This window comes from Nyctereutes procyonoides, unplaced genomic scaffold (genome assembly GCF_905146905.1).
Source record: "Nyctereutes procyonoides isolate TBG_1078 unplaced genomic scaffold, NYPRO_anot_genome, whole genome shotgun sequence".
NCBI lineage: Eukaryota > Metazoa > Chordata > Mammalia > Carnivora > Canidae > Nyctereutes > Nyctereutes procyonoides.
In genome coordinates, this window is record NW_026575130.1 from 4,313,381 (window position 1) to 4,329,719 (window position 16,339).

General features: G+C 42.7%; 1 protein-coding gene across 1 annotated transcript in view; it reads right to left on the bottom strand.

The window, feature by feature from the left end:
- UGT8 (UDP glycosyltransferase 8) overlaps positions 1-15,398 on the bottom strand; it is an 84,786-nt gene extending 69,388 nt beyond the window's left edge. The window contains exon 1 of the mRNA XM_055342339.1: positions 15,173-15,398. The gene's annotated coding sequence lies outside the window, so the exon portion shown is untranslated. The remainder of the gene's footprint in view (positions 1-15,172) is intronic.
- Positions 15,399-16,339: the final 941 nt, after the last annotated feature.

Below are 16,339 nucleotides of genomic sequence, written 5' to 3' on the forward strand. Positions count from 1 at the left end.
CAGGCAGCTCCAATTTCAAGTTGTTTACACTATGAAAATAATATTTTAACTGATCCTATAATGAAGTATCTGTAATGCAAAAAATAAAAATAAAAATACATACGGCACGCATCTATGGATTCCCCTATCAGTAGCCTTTGTAATTTAGGACAAGTCATTTAACTTCTCTGTGCCTAATTTCCTTCACCTGCCAGGTAAGGCTATGATGTTAGATGGTCTTGGTGATCCCTTACAATTAAAAAACTTACTGAAACAATGGTTTAAAAATAGGCTTAATGAGACTGATTTCATTCATAAAAGTAGTTAAGATAGATGCTAAGGAAAAAAATGGAGAAAAAGGAAACTCACCCCAATTTTAAGCTTTATGTTATCAAGAATCTTTAATGTGAAGCAAATTTCATAGGAATGCTGTTGAAATGAGAATTCTGATTCAGTTTGTCTAGCATGCAGCCCTAGATTATTTACTTCTAAGCTTTCTGGTGATATGGGATGATGCAGGCAGATGGACTGCACTTTGGGTAAGAAAGAATTCAAGGTGGGGCACCTGGGTGGCTCAGTGGTTGAGCACCTGCCTTTGGCTGAGGTTGTGATCTCGGGGTCCCAGGATCCAATCTCGCATCGGGCTCCCCACAGGGAGCCTGCTTCTCCCTCTGTCTATGTCTCTGCTTTTCTCTGTGTCTCTCATGAATAAATAAAATATTAAAAAAAAAAAAAAAGGATTCAGGGTAAAGCCAAGAAGTAGAATTAATAATAATAAAACCTGACAACAGTGCTCAAGTGGTCAACAATACAGTAACTACTGGAAAACAAATTATTTTTAAAATGCACATACGCAAAAGGCGATTTGCTTAAAATAATGAAAGGACCTAATTTACCTATATAATTTTTTAAGGGACAGTAATGTGGTAAGTGAGCCAATTTTTGAACATATGGCTATGTTCCAGTGGCTCTCAACTCTAACCATACTTTATAATCACCTAGGATGCCTATAGGATCTAGAGAAGCCTGAAAACCTACCTATCAGCTCTTAACTTATCAATTAAATCAGAATTTCTGGAGATAAGACTTTGGTTTTAGCTTTTTTTTTTTTTTTTTTTTTGCTTTTTTAATGCTTGTCAAGTAATTACAATATTGAGAACCTCTGGGCTGCCCTTACACACAGTCATAGCAAAACATGCCAAAGTAAACAACTAATCCAACCCATTTTGGTTGTTGTTTTTAATAAACTGAGGAGCAGAATGTGTATGTAGCAAAGTATTAACAGAAAAGCATTTTGAAATCGATACCTAGTTTTCCTTTATCCCTAAAATGTTTTCATCACATGGAAAAACTTAATTGATTATATTTACTATCAGAGATCACTGGTTCTCCACCTTAGGCCTGCATCAAATCACCTGGAGAACCTATTAAGAGAGACTATTGGCTTCATCCTCACAGTTTCAGATTCTAGAGGTATGGGATGGTCCCCAAAATTTGCATTTCTAACAAATTCCCAGGTGATGCTGGTACTGCTAGTTCAGGCACCATTTCAAGAATCACAGAGATAAAAGTTTGCAATTTTAAAAAATGCAACTGTCTTTTTTAATAAAGAAAATAGTGGCTAATATTAAGACACTTTTGATTTTTATCCCATACCCAGTTTTAAAATATATATGATATACAAATCATACAGGAATAAGTGTGGGTTTCTTTTCATCTCTTCAAAACCAGCCTGGTACAGTTATCTCCATGCAACTGCATCATGTGATCAACATTCAGCAAAACAATAAGGAAATTCTTTGTTTTTATTCTGATCTCATCTTTAAACAAAAGAAAAAAGTTTCATAAATGAGACTGCATGACACTTTAAGTTCTTATAAGTACAGGCTTTCTTAAAAGAAAACTAATGTTTGGCAATGTTTTAAAATGTTTCATTAGGACTTTTATAATTGTCTTTTATTGGGATTTTAACTTGTGGAATACCACAGTGAATGGGAAGGAGACCCAGATCAACACAACAGGACAAATTCACCTATGGAGAAACAGTTTTTGTTTTTTGTTTTTTTTTTTTACTATAATTTTTTAAAGTATCTAACATCCAAAGTGAGGCTCGAACTCACAACCCTGAGATCAAGAGTCACGTGGTTCTACTGACTGAGCCAAAAAGGCACCCCAGGAAACACCTTTTTAAGACATCATTACATGATAGTCTTAAGGCTGCAGAAATGTATTAGGATCACAAAATATCATAGGTTGTTTCTCTTCCTTATTAATAAAATCCTTTTTGTTAATATCACTGGTTTAACTAGATTTTTAACATTTTCTACATTAACATTATTAACACTCACAAAATAAATTGCCAAGTGATATCTTAAACACATTTTAGAACCAAAAACATTTGCACAACTATAACCAAAAACAAATCAAAAAACAAATTTCTGGATATTTCTGTTTAATTCCTTGGAAGTCCACATGAACAAACAACAAATTTTCCCAATGCTGTCTTATAAAATACCTGCATAATCACCTCATAATCATAAGAGAAGGTTACTATGGCCTATTAGATAAAAGAGCAAAGTTATATCATTCCCCAGAAGAGAAAGATTTGGGTAGGTTCTGTAGAAAGACAGAATGCATTTCTCTGATGCTTCCTCACTAATAGGTGAAAATGTAATTTTGTGCCTTCTTAACATCTAGAATTATACGTGATATTCAGCATAATGAAGCAAGTCCAGAGAAATCTTTCATATAGCATCACCATTGTTATTAGTCTTGGAAACAATACAAATTTACTTGAATACTGGTACTTAATACACTTGTTATGAAATACAAAATATTTTTAAAATATGTATTTTCATTTAAAACATGTCAAAGTATGAGGTGCCTGGGTGGCTCTGTCAGTTAAGCGTCTGCCTTTGGCTCAGGTCATGATCCTAGAGTCCTGGAATGGAGTCCCATGTTGGGCACTCTGCTGGGCAGGAAGTCCGCTTCTCCCTCTTTCTCTGCCTCTTCCCCTAGCTTGTGCTCTCTCTCTCTCTCAAATAAATAAATAAAATCTTTAAAAAACAAAGTCCCAATTTAAAGACTAAAGATAACTGAGTCCAAATCTTCTCATTTATAAAGAAAGGGACAAGTTCTCCCGGGGAGGGGGGGCAGTTGCCTAGCATCACCTGGATAAGTTTGTAGTTACTCACTGACAGAGTGGGACCTAGCACTCAGGTTTCCTGGGTCCTAATTCACTATCTCTTATCTGTACCATATAAAGACTCTCCAAAGTGGCCACTGCCATATGTCAGGCGATAGATAACTTTTTCCTAAATTCTGAGACACCCAAATCAAAAGCAGTTTCTGAAAAGCTTTAATAATGACCTCTTTAAACCTTTTTGCAAAAACTTTTAAATTTTATGCTAGGTTTTTAAAAATCACCATGTATTCTGGCTCTAAGGCAGAAGAGTTCTATCATATAATAGGCTGCTTGAAAAAAAAAAATAGGCTGCTTGTTGAATGAATGTCTGAATTAATTCGCCTATGTTACAGATACTCACTATACAAACCTCCAGGAATCAACATGTCTAGTTCAAAACATCTCATGTCTTTTTGGGCAGAGAAGTATGAGGAGGAATAGGAATGCATTTAAGGAGTATCAAAATTGTAAGCTGAAGTATTTTTACTGTCAAAATAACGATGAAAAAGCATAAAGCAGTTGGGGTTCTTATTCAGGCTGGACTACTACTATACAAGGTGATTTGAATAAAATACCAGCTCCTGTGTAAGTGATGGGCACACCCCTATGACCCCACACACACCTTTACCCACATCCTCCCCTCCCCAATCACTAGGGTCCCTCTTTTGATTTCCCCACCAAAGGCAGGAACATTACCTCCAGAAGGGCAGGCAGGTGTAGGAAGAGTGGGACAGCAAAAGGAAGGAGCAAGACAGCCAGAGGACCTTGTTTCTGTAGATTCTGCATAGTTGTGAAATCTGAACAAGAATGATATCCCAAAGCATATGCCAGATAAATTCTAACTGACCAAAATACCAGTTACCTCCCAAATGGGCTCAATAATTAAAAAAAAAAAAAAATTAAGAAGAGGCAAACAGCAGACTCAGGCATAACTTCTTATGAATAGTTTAACCAAACCTGTTTATTTTCTTTTCAGTTTGGTTGAAGAAATTCCTTAAAATGTGCTCATTCCTATTCCCACTCCTACTGCCCTGCGCAGAAGGAGACAGAAGAAGAGACATTTAGAACCAGAGCATTTTGCCAATTACCAAAGGAGGAAATAAGCACAGAAGAGGGAAAAAAAGAACTCTGCCTGGACTGGTGCTTTAAATTAATTGGTATGAAATGTCTTATCTGGGGATGGGGAGGAAGGGAGCAATTCAAATGTCTCCTAAGTCAGATCTTCCTAATATGTGTAATCATTTCTTTCTCCAACTACTGTTTCATGACATCAGGTGTGCTTATATTCAGATATAAACAGAGAATACAAAACTAAATACATGTAATTATCTCCGTCATTATTTCCTTTTATTAGCCTTGCCTAGAGTTAGCTGTGCATGTACTTCCATCCATTAGTAGCCCCAGGTAAATTCAAAAAGACAAACCTACTAAATGACAATAAATATTATAATAAAGAGTACAAAGGGCTCACCATGTAGAGGTAACAGATAATAACATCTAACTTTGGTGTGACTAAGTGATACAGGAGTCTACATAGCACATTTCATTTAAAAGCAAAATAAGGGAACATTTCAAGGTTGAATTATACAAATTTGGAAAGAACAAACAAAGATAAAGCATCAACATACATATAGAAAATTGGAGAATGCGTCTCCGTTGCTGCCTTAGTCACTAAAGGTACCACTCAATTTTGTTTTAAAATCCTATCTGTGATCAATGTGTTTGTCTGAGACATTATGAGGCAACTATGGGCAAAGGCCCACCTTCTAAGGGCTCACTCATACTCTTCTCAGAGAGAGAATTAACGTAATTCAGTATTAAAGGATCATAAATATAAGTAGAAAAGAAAGTCAAAGAAAATCAAAAGAGACTGGGAAGCAGTAGTCTGAGATGGAACTTAAGTGTCAATATGGTGAAAGATGAAAATTTGCCAAGTCCAGAGAGAAAAAAAGCAGGACAAATCAGGTGAGGGAATATCCTGAAACAAATACCTCTAGGAATAAATGGAACCTGAGAGATGGGGACCTATTGGAGGGTGATCAGAATGCAACTGGACAGTAAGGCCCCAAAAGCCGGAATTTCCCACGTGAAAATTAATGGCACAGTTGAATGGCACTCTTGGAAGCCAAATGGGTCCCAGTAAGGGATGGAGAGAAGAGGAACAAAGGAGCAGGGTGTGGTGAGAAGGAGGCACTGATGTGGTCAGCAAGTGACAGGGACTGAATCAGGCAGCAGAAGCTAAGTGGAAAGTATCAATGTGTGAAAGGTCTTCATGAAGAAGACAGTGAGTGATGGAGTTAGGGACCAGCTGGATATAAGGGGGAAAAAAGGAGGCTAGATCCCAAAATGACACCCAAGTCTATGTCCAAAGAGAGGCAAATGAGGGTGTCAGACCTGAGTTTGGAAGCTGAGCTGAAACTCTACAGAGGAAGTACCTAAGAAGTCAGAGCTAGACTTGCAAACTGTGAATCCTCTATTTATAAATAAAAATGCAGTGCATGAGTGAGAATAGCCAACCATTCCAGGGGCTCAAGGGGAAGAAAATCTCAGGTAATGGGTAAAGAGTCTCTCGTGAGGCCTAAGGAAAGACTTATTTAAAGGATGAATGGATAAAGAAGATGTGGTTTACGTATACAATGGAATATTACTCAGCCATTAGAAACGACAAATACCCACCATTTGCTTCAACGTGGATGGAACTGGAGGGTATTATGCTGAGTGAAGTAAGTCAATCGGAGAAGGACAAACATTATATGTTCTCATTCATTTGGGGGAATATAAATAATAGTGAAAGGGAATATAAGGGAAGGGAGAAGAAATGTGTGGGAAATATCAGAAACGGAGACAGAACATAAAGACTCCTAACTCTGGGAAACGAACTAGGGGTGGTGGAAGGGGAGCAAGGAGGGGGGTGGGGGTGAATGGGTGATGGGCACTGAGGGGGGCACTTGACGGGATGAGCACTGGGTGTTATTCTGTATGTTGGCAAATTGAACACCGATAAAAAATAAATTTATTAAAAAATAAATAAATAAAATAAAGGTCATTTCAGGTGCACCTGGGTGGCTCAGTCAGTTAAGCGTCTGCCTTCAGCTCAGGTCATGGTCTCAGGGTCCTGGGATAGACCCCCTTACTAGGCTCCCTGTTCAATGGGGAGTCTCCTTCTCACTCTTCCCTTTCCCCCGCTCCTGTGCGTTCTCTCTCTCTCTCTCTCTCTCTCTCTCTCTCAAATAACTAAATAAAATAAAAAAATAAAAATAAAAATAAAGGTCATTTCCATGGCATCCAGGTTTCAGCAGGTGGTGAGCTATAGTTCCAGGGCACCGCTCTAGGAAAGAAGCCTGTGTTCCAACACCAAATCCTCACAGACTATCCTAGTGATCTCCAGAAGTTACTTAAGAGCTCTGCATTCCCAGGTCATGGTTTATAAAACATGACTACCTACTGGACAACCCTCAGGGTGGAATGAGGATAAAACGATTAGGGTATATGAGTAAGAAATCTGATGACAAATAAGCTGTATGAATAGAACATTTCACTACTGTTCAAGGGAACTATGTACTTCAAACACAAAGTTAGTGTTAAGAGATGTTAACTACAACATTTTCCCATGAATATTCCCAGTAAGCCTCAGCTCTGACCCTGTAAAGTGTTCCCTAGATTGGATATTGAAGACCACAGGTGTTTGCTTGTTTTAATTAAACTCATTCTCAGACCAAAGCTTACACAAAGCCTAGAACAGACACTGAAACACTTGACTTCTTCCTCTTTTTTTGTTTTCCCCTCCACTATTGTTTCTCCTTTCCCTCTGTTCACCTAGTTCTAATTCCCTATTTCTTATTTCCTTTTTTCAGTTCCCTTTACTCTCACTCTAGCTCCTGGAAGACACGTTCTCACAAATGCCCCCAAAGGATTTTCAAAACCCTGGAGAAAGAGTCAGTGATTAGCATTAATATTCCTTAAAATAGTTCCACCCTTGACCTTATCCACAAATTTCACTGCTTTCCTTACCATTTAAATAGATGGGCAAACCTGCTTGACCAGTTTCCCTCTAAGCCCTGCTCTTTCTGATTGGCTGGTGTGTACAAACGAACAACAGGTACAGCCCAACAAATGCAAAAGCTATGTAAAGCACACGGCCTTTCTTCCTGAGAACCTACTGGGAAGGGCCTGCGGGCCCTGCACTATCCAATACTATCCAATCTTAAAGCAACTCTCTCAAAGCAGGAAGGCAACATACCGAAGTATTCATTCATGCCACTGCTAATTAAAACAGGAACACACAAAAACCACAACAGAAATCCTTCTGTTGATGTCTCCTCTTAAGAACAAGGGATGTTATGATGAGAGATCACATTAAGCCTTTATCTTAAATTTAGAAGTTTAAAAAAGTCTGGTGGATGGAACTCCATTCAAAATGTGGTACAGAGAGTAGCCTGGGTGGCTCAGCGGTTTAGCACCGCCTTCAGTCCAGGGTGTGATCCTGGAGACCCGGGATCGAGTCCTGCGCGTCGGGCTCCCTGCATGGAGCCTGTTTCTTACTCTGCCTGTGTCTCTGCCTGCCTCTCTCTCTCTCTCTCTCTCGCTCTCTCTCTCTCTGTCTCTCATGAATAAATAAATAAAATCTTAAAAAAAAAAAAAAAAAAAACAAAATGTGGTACAGAGGTGTGTCCAAGTTTGGTGGTGGTGTGCTAGTGGTGTGTATTGGCTTAAATAGATTAATTTGAATTTGCAAAGCAGATTAATGGAAAAAGGATTCTTTTTATGGAAAGATTTACTTTGATATTGCTGTAAATAGCAGTGCATCTCTTGATACACTGATATGCTTACTGCCCACATTTGTCCATATTTTTTACTGTAAAATATATGAAACATACAGAAAAGTCCTATAAAGATTAACAAACATCTGTATATCCATCACCTTTATTTTAAATTCTATAAATATGACTCGGTTTATAAAAAGTGAATTTTTATACAACTATTCAAATACAGCATATTCATACACTAGATTCTACTTTCTTTAAAAAATATATTTTTTTAAATTCATGGGGACATATTATTAAACTAAAATGTCAGCACCACTTGGAGGAAAATCAGCACCACAGTTATTACTTATTAAAGCCAGTTACAGCCAATGTAACAGCTAAAAAATTATGACTTGATTTCTTGAAAATATATCAAGTATTAATTTTTTAAAAATAGAATTGAAAACTACAAAATCATTTTACACATATTATATATCAATAATATTCCAATATCAAGCAAATATCTACCGAATTGATTATAATGTTAATTTTTTAGTGAACTGGGATACCTACAGAAGTATTTCTATTCTTGGAGCACCTGGGTGGCTCAGTGGTTGAGCATCCGCCTTTGGCTCACGGCGTGATCCTGTGATCCCAGGGTCCTGGGTTTGAGTCCCACATCATGTTCCCCATGGGGAACCTGCTTCTTCCTCTGCCTACGTCTCTGCCCTCTCTCTGTGTCTTGTGAATAAATAAATAAAATATTTTTTAAAAAATTCTAAAAACTAAGTATACGCCAAGTGCCACATGACAAGTGGTAAATAATGGTAATAAGCATGTACTGAAACATACCAATTTGAACTAAAAAAGAAAAATCTATAGTATTTATAACAAATTAATCACCAATATGCCTTACAATCAATTAGTAAATAATATGCATTATGTTCTATTGTTGATTGGTTCCCAAACCAGTTCATACATACAAACATTTTCTCAAAATGCTCACTAATTACAGGGTGAAAAATGTATACACATAGTAAAACAGAAATTTAATTTTAGATGTTTATCTCCAATATAAAGCATTACCCATCCAAATAGAGAAAATCCAAGGGAAAAAAAAGTAGGCATTTTTAAATATTACTATGGTACACCTAATTTTTTAAAAAACAAATAATAAATCAGTCTTTCTCCTATTATACAAGTTAGTAATTGCTTCCCATAGTGTTGACTTTTAAGACCATATAAGATATTAAAGTACCTTCTGATCATCAAATATTAATATCATTTGTCTTCTTGTTTTTGTTCACTCTTCTAAAATGAATAATCTATGCCCTTATTAGATTATCTAAAAAACTAGAACTCACTTATAATACCAAAAATAATTTAACAAGACATTTAAAATGTCTACGATTTGACTACCAGATGTTTTTTTTTTTAAGATTTTATTTATTTATCCATGAGAGACACAGAGAGAGAGAGAGGCAGAGACAAAGGCAGAGGGAGAAGCAGGCTCTATGCAGGGAGCCCAACATGGGATTGGATCCCGGGTCTCCAGGATCACGTCCTTCGCTGAAGGTGGCGCCAAATCGCTGAGCCACCTGGGCTGCCCGGGGCTACCCCTACCAGATGCTTTTAAAAAAACAACCTGTAGGGATCCCTGGGTGGCGCAGCGGTTTGGCGCCTGCCTTTGGCCCAGGGCGCGATCCTGGAGACCCGGGATCGAGTCCCACGTCGGGCTCCCAGTGCATGGAGCCTGCTTCCCCCTCAGCCTGTGTCTCTGCCTCTCTCTCTCTCTGTGTGTGTGACTGTCATAAATAAATAAATAAATAAAAATTAAAAAAAAAAAAAAAAAAACAACCTGTATACTACAGAACTCTCCAAGCTGGTAGAAGCCTGGCTTGTCCTGAGGATCCCAACAACTCCCCCAGGGCTCTTGCAATTCCCACCCTTCTCCTCAAGGAAGGTTTTCCGATGCTCTCTCTGCTCCCTTCAAAACTTCCAATTGCCCCTAATTCTACCAGCTTCCTCCCCAAAGGCTGTAAATCTGATCAAGTCATAAATATATCTTTAATCACCCTCCTTGAACCCTGAGAGCACGTACTGCTGAAAGCAATAGTCTCTACAGACCAACTAATCACCAAATCTAAGTTCTGCTTTTCATAAAAAACAGCCAGCATTTAATGACCGCAAATCAATAACCTCTTAGGTAGGGAGCCTATCAGACTTTAATCTCTTCTGATCTTCACCGTAGCCACATGGTGTAGGCACTTTGACTCTCTTTTTGTAAATGAGAACTACAGTCTAAGTTCAAGGCACAGAGTTAGGGGCAGAACCAGGACTGTCCAATACCTTTCATTTTAGTACTTAATTTTACTTCTTGAACTTCTTTCCTCCTTCAGCTACTAAAAAAGCTGTTCTCCCCCAATTTTCCTCCTGCTTTTCACTCTGTACTTCTCATTCCTTACTGCTCCCCTATTTCTCACATAACGTTTACATTTTAAGATTCCCCAGGCTTTTATCTCCCTCTTACTCTTTGTACCTACCCTGGAAGGCATATCGATTTCCTTTTTTTTTTTTTTCCAACCACCCATGTACTGAAAACTGCTAAATCAGTGCATCCATCCATCCATCTATCCGTCCATTTGTCCACCTACCTATTTAACCATCCGTTTATCTACCTTATTTATCCAGCCAAGACCTCTCTACTCGGAACTTCTGTGCAATGATCCACTGGACCAGCCTCTTCGATTGGATTTTCTGTAAGTACTTCACATTCTTTTCCAAAACGGAACTCTATCACCCCTGCTCCTCCAACCTGCCTCTCCTTTAAAGTTCCTATCCCATCCTGATAGGTCACCTACCATGTAATCACTCACCAGAGATTCTCCTACCTTATCATCCATGTGATCAAACCCTTTTCTTCACCTCACTGCTACCACACTACAGTGTAAGGTCCTCAACAAGATCACTCCAATACCTTCCAAACCACCAATCCTGTCTCATATTCCTCAGATCCATCCTCGTTGATGGCTGTGAGAGTTAACTTTTCATCGTATCACTCTTTTGTTTGGAACAAACTTGGGCAGAAAATGGTCCATATTCTTTATGATGGCAAACAGCCCCCCATGACCTTGCCTGTGCCTATAACACTGACTTTTATGTCACCTTCTCTACAAAGCCTCTCTAGTCTTCTGCTCACTTCCAAATGCCTGTTCAGGGCACTCTGCATATCTTTATCACAGCACTCATAGACTTTACAGCATTATATTGCACTTATTGAAACTAGTTTGTTTTCAATCTATCTAACCTCTTAAAGCCAGAGCCCTTCCAGGGTTTTCTGTGTCTGTATATCCCCAGAGCACAACAACACAATATGCTCTTAATAAATATTTGTTGAATAAAAGAATGAATGCTTGTAAAATGGTTTGGGTTAGAAAGATGTTGATTACTACTATTTTCTAAGGTTAAATTAAACTAATTTATTCAAACTAATTTGGTTACGTAGCTCCTTCATACATAGGTAGGCAAAATAATATTGAAATGATTGACTTAGCTTCAACTATGGTTATCAAGATTATCAAGTCATACTTCTTATTCCTGGCTTCCAGAATAAGAAAACCTAACAACATTACATATGGCTAGCTAGTTTCAATGGCAGAAGGTGGTACAGAAAATATCACTGTATACATATTCCTAAACAAAAGCAATCTGGTCTACTGTAAAAGTACTGTTTTTAAGGGCTACTTCGATTTCTCAGAAAAGCAAAGATTTTTCAGTAGACTTAACCGTCTGAAATTAAGACACCCTTCTAAAGATTTTATACACAAAATATTCTGTAAAACAATATTGTATTTAAACCATTTATGTACAGAGGCCATCCTACTAGGAACCTCAGCCATATAGCTTACAATTCAGCCCAGAAATAAAGCATGAGAACAGCAAGTACCTGTCACAAAGTCCACAGGCTTTATATTCGGTCAATAGCCCACATCATTTCACAGAAAAAAAAAAAAAAAAAAAAAGACAACAGATAATACAGCAGCAGGACACGCTCACAGCCTGACAGTAGTAGAAAGTGATAGCTGATAACAGAGAGAACCCAGAAAAACCATAAAAGGAAGAATAGTACTTCTGTCTCCAATCTAGTATTTCAACAGGGCAAACTGAGACCATTTACTATAAACAAAAACAGCTCTATACACCTCAACGATTAGCACCATTCAATTCTTTATGAATTCATGCTCATGAAGACAAGCCAACAAAAAAATTAACTTAAATCCAGGGGAGCAAGTAGGAGTGTAAGATTTAGAAATTATTTGCTTTTATAGCTGCATTTTTAAGTTTCAGTAATTGATCATGTGAGGACACAGCCATGGAGAAGATGCACTTATGCAAATAAGCAACGGCCCAGATGGCATCAATATCCATAAACAGAGTATTATTATATATTATAAAAACAATCAAAAGTTCATAGTCTCTTGATATATCTGAAAATCTAGTGTAAATTAAGTAGCGTCAATTCAATATTTTTTTTTTAAGATTTGATTTATTTATTCATGAGAGACATGGAGAGAGAAAGTGAAGCAGAGACACAGGCAGAGGGAGAAGCAGGCTCCATGCAGGGAGCCGATGCAGGACTCGATCCAGGTACTCCCAGGACTTTGGGATCACACCCCCAGCCAAAGGCAGACAGACACTCAATGCTCAAAGCCACCCAGGTGTCCCAGCATCAACTCAATATCATTTGACAAATAAATATATAACTTTGAAAAGGAGTCTGAAAATTGGGCATGTGGTTATTTTTTCAGTATTTTTTCCTTTATCATCAATATTTAAGTGGTAATAAAGCTGACAAGGTATTATGAAATGTTTTAAGTAACTTAAATCAAATGTTGTCAAACTCTTTACACATGAAAAAATAGATTTTGTAAGAAATAAATTTTGTGGGGATCCCTGGGTGGCGCAGCGGTTTGGCGCCTGCTTTTGGCCCAGGGCGCGATCCTGGAGATCCGGGATCGAGTCCCACATCGGGCTCCCGGTGCATGGAGCCTGCTTCTCCCTCTGCCTGTGTCTCTGCCTCTCTCTCTCTCTGTGACTATCATAAATAAATAAAAAAATCAAAAAAAAAAAAAAGATACTCTTGAGTGTAAAACTAAAAAGGTCAAAATATTAAAAAAAAAAAAAGAAATAAATTTTGTCGTAAATATCTTTATTTAATCCACTGGTTTAATTTCCTAATGAGTGCACCAAGTTGTTTTGTTGGTGGTGGTGGTGTTTGTTTTTTTTTTTTTTGCACCAAGTATTACTACAAGAAGCATAAAGCTCTGAAAATCATATATTTAAAGAGTTTGGATCTCTACATTTGCATTCCTCAGAAAAAGTCAGAAGCATTGTTTCTACTCAGTTATGCCCAGCTACAAAAACACTATTAAGCTTTCACCAAATGTCCAGGCATTGTACTTCACTGTAGTTTTTAAACAATCCTATGGCACTAAATCACACAACACTCACTGGATGTCACCTTTATCTTGTGGTGGCAGGCAAATCAAACAATACTAGAGTATTTCCCTCTGGAATGATCTAGAAGTGTTGCTGAATAGTTAGGTTCCTAAAGCCAAACCTCAAACTAACTACCAGAAGATAGTCTTTACATTAGAAAACTAAATCCACTGTTTCCTCTTTGGGATTGGGGGGGAAAAAAATGCTGATTTATGACTTAACTCGGTTAACAAATTCTGGATTCCCTTATCATATAACACTGACTCTTCAATTAATTCAGAAACCTCCAGAGAATAAAGTATGATCAACCCTAATAGGATTAGAATACCAATTAAACAGGACCTTCTATCCTTTCTTCAAATGGCAATCTTTTTTTTTTTTTTTTTTTGACCCTCTAAGGATATATAAGCACGGCAATTCTGAGTGGAGACCTTTTTTCGAACACGAAATTACAGAAAAAGAAACCCCAGCACTCCTGGCAAATAGCCAACCAGCCACACCTCCGGGCTATTAATCTTGAAAAACTCCAAACACAAGGGGACAGCCTTAAAGGGACTGTTTTTAAAGTCGTGCTTCTGTTTGTTCGTGTGATCTTTCCTGGGTGCAACCCACCTGAGATAAAAGGCTACGTCTGAGGAACGCTGACGCCGAGTGCAGGTGACTTGGGGTCACTCCCGCCCGCCGCCCGCCGCCCGCCCGAGCGCCCGTGCCACACGCTCCAGCCTTCCAAGGAGTTAGTCTTTGGGGCTCTCAGAAGTCCCCCCACCTCGCCCTCCCCAGGGCCCCGAGGTGCCTGAAGGGGACGGGAACCGGCGGTGACCCGAACCTACAGGTGCGGGGGCGGCTCTTGCCCCGCGGAAGCGCTCGCCGAGGGCGCCTTCACCGCGCTCCCCCTCAGCCACCGGGAGTTCAACCGCCGAGTTTCCCCGCACGCAGGGGCGCGCCCCTCGCCGCCTCCGCCCGTCCCGCCGCGTCGCCCCGCTCAGGCTCGCGCCCTCGGGAGCGGCTCGCCGCCTGCACCCCCGCATCACGCAGCCCCGGCCCCCTCGCCGCTCCTCCAGCCCGGGGAAGGCGCCCTACTTCCCGCAGGCTGCTCTGAGGCCAGGGCACGCCGCGGGGCTCTCGCAACCGCGTGGGGAGCGGCGCGCGACCCTGCCGCCCCCGCGCATCCCGGGGAGGGGCGCACCGGCAGGCGGGCTGCAAGAGGCTCAAAGGTCCCGACCGGGGCAGCGTGCGAGCGTGCAGGTGCGGGGGCGCGCAGCCCCCGAGACTCCCCACCCCCCCCCCACGCGCTCGGCTCCCCTCTAGGGAGCGGACGAAGCGGGAGGCAGTCCGGAGAGGCCCGAAACTTCCTGGTCCCCCAGGCCCGCCCGCAGCGGGCTCCCGCCGCGGGGCTCCCGGACGCCCGTCCCTCCAGGGTCAAGTGCAAGGTCCTCGGCCAGACCCGCGCCAGGGGATCCCCTCCCGGCTCGAGTTCGGCGCGCACCTGCTCAAGAAGACCCTCCAACGGGTGCCATATGGAAGAGGAGAGACGAGCACCGGAGCGACCCCGGGCGGCCGGGAAAGCTCTCTCCCGCTCCCCACCCCCACGCCCCACTCCCTACCTCGCTCAGCCCAACCCCCTCGGCCCTTTCCATCCCAGCCCCCCAGCCCCGGGATCGCAGCCCGGCGCGCAGCGCTCACCTCCCGGAGCCGACAACGCCCATCTCCTCCCCCCGGCCCGCCCCCCGTCCTCCCGCGGCCACCGCGCGGTCCCTCCACTCACCTCGGCTCTCGGCTGCTGCGCGTGAGTTTGAGTGTGTCTCCGCCGCGTAACCGTATCCGGGGACAGAGGGGACCCGTGTTTGTGCGCCGGATCAGGTGTCGCCGCCTTCGGTGGTTCGGGGGCGTGATGGAGGCTGTGGAGTTAGTGTGTTAGCTTAGGACGGACTCACGGGCTCGCAATGATGGCAAAGCTTTAACGGTGCCCTCCCTCGGGCCCGCGGCGCGCCTGCTCCTCCGCTGCTCCCCCGCTGCTCCCCGCGGGTGGCGCCCCCCCCCCCAGCCGCGCCCCGCCCCGCCCCGCGCTCGGCCAGAAGAGCTGGAGCGCGCCCCTCTCCTCCCGCGCCCGGCTCGGCGGGGCACGACGCGGGCGCCACGCGCTCAGCCTCGCATCACACGCCAGGGTCTGCGGACGCCTGCTGCCGCCGCCCCGGCCGGGACATGGGTGCGGACGCGCCTTCGTGCGACGCGCTCGCGGGCTGGGCGGGCGGCAGGTCCTGGCACCGGGATGCTCGCCCGGGCTGGGGCGCTGGGGAGCCCGGGGCCCGCGCGCGCTCGAGCTGGGAACCCTGGGACTGGCACGTGGCCCCGCCCCCGCTCCCCCCGCTCCCCCCGCTCCCCCCGCTCGGCGTGCCCGGTGCCCTTTCTGCCACCCCGCTCTGGTCCCCGTGCCCGCCTTTTTTTCTTTTTCGCTCTCACCACGCTGTTGCAGTACGAATCAACGTGGCGTTAGCGCGCCTTCGCTCACCTTCCCCGCGCCCCAGTCTGCGGCGCTCCTCTAGAGCCGTTAAAAAGTTGGACTTGGGCAAAAGGAGGCAGAGGAGACACGCGGAGGAATGAGGAGGGAGGGTCAGGGTCAGGTGATGAAGCACCTGCCTCCTGAATCCGAAAGCCCCCACCCCCACCCCACCCCCCGAAAACAAAAAAAAAAAAAAAACCGAGTTTGGAGATCGCGGAAAAAGTGATTCGGGTTGCTGGGCTCAGGAACATCCCTCCTCGCAGGCTTCTGCTGAAAGGGCCGTTTATGCCTTGCGTGGCGGGGGCCGTGGCGACCTCTCCCAGCCGCAGATCCTGGCCAGCTTGGCGTTCCGGCCGGGAAGCGACTTGGCGCAGCCAGGCCTGCTGGAGCAGCCTTCTTGGGGCGCCTCAGACCCCAGAGCCCAGCGCCCGT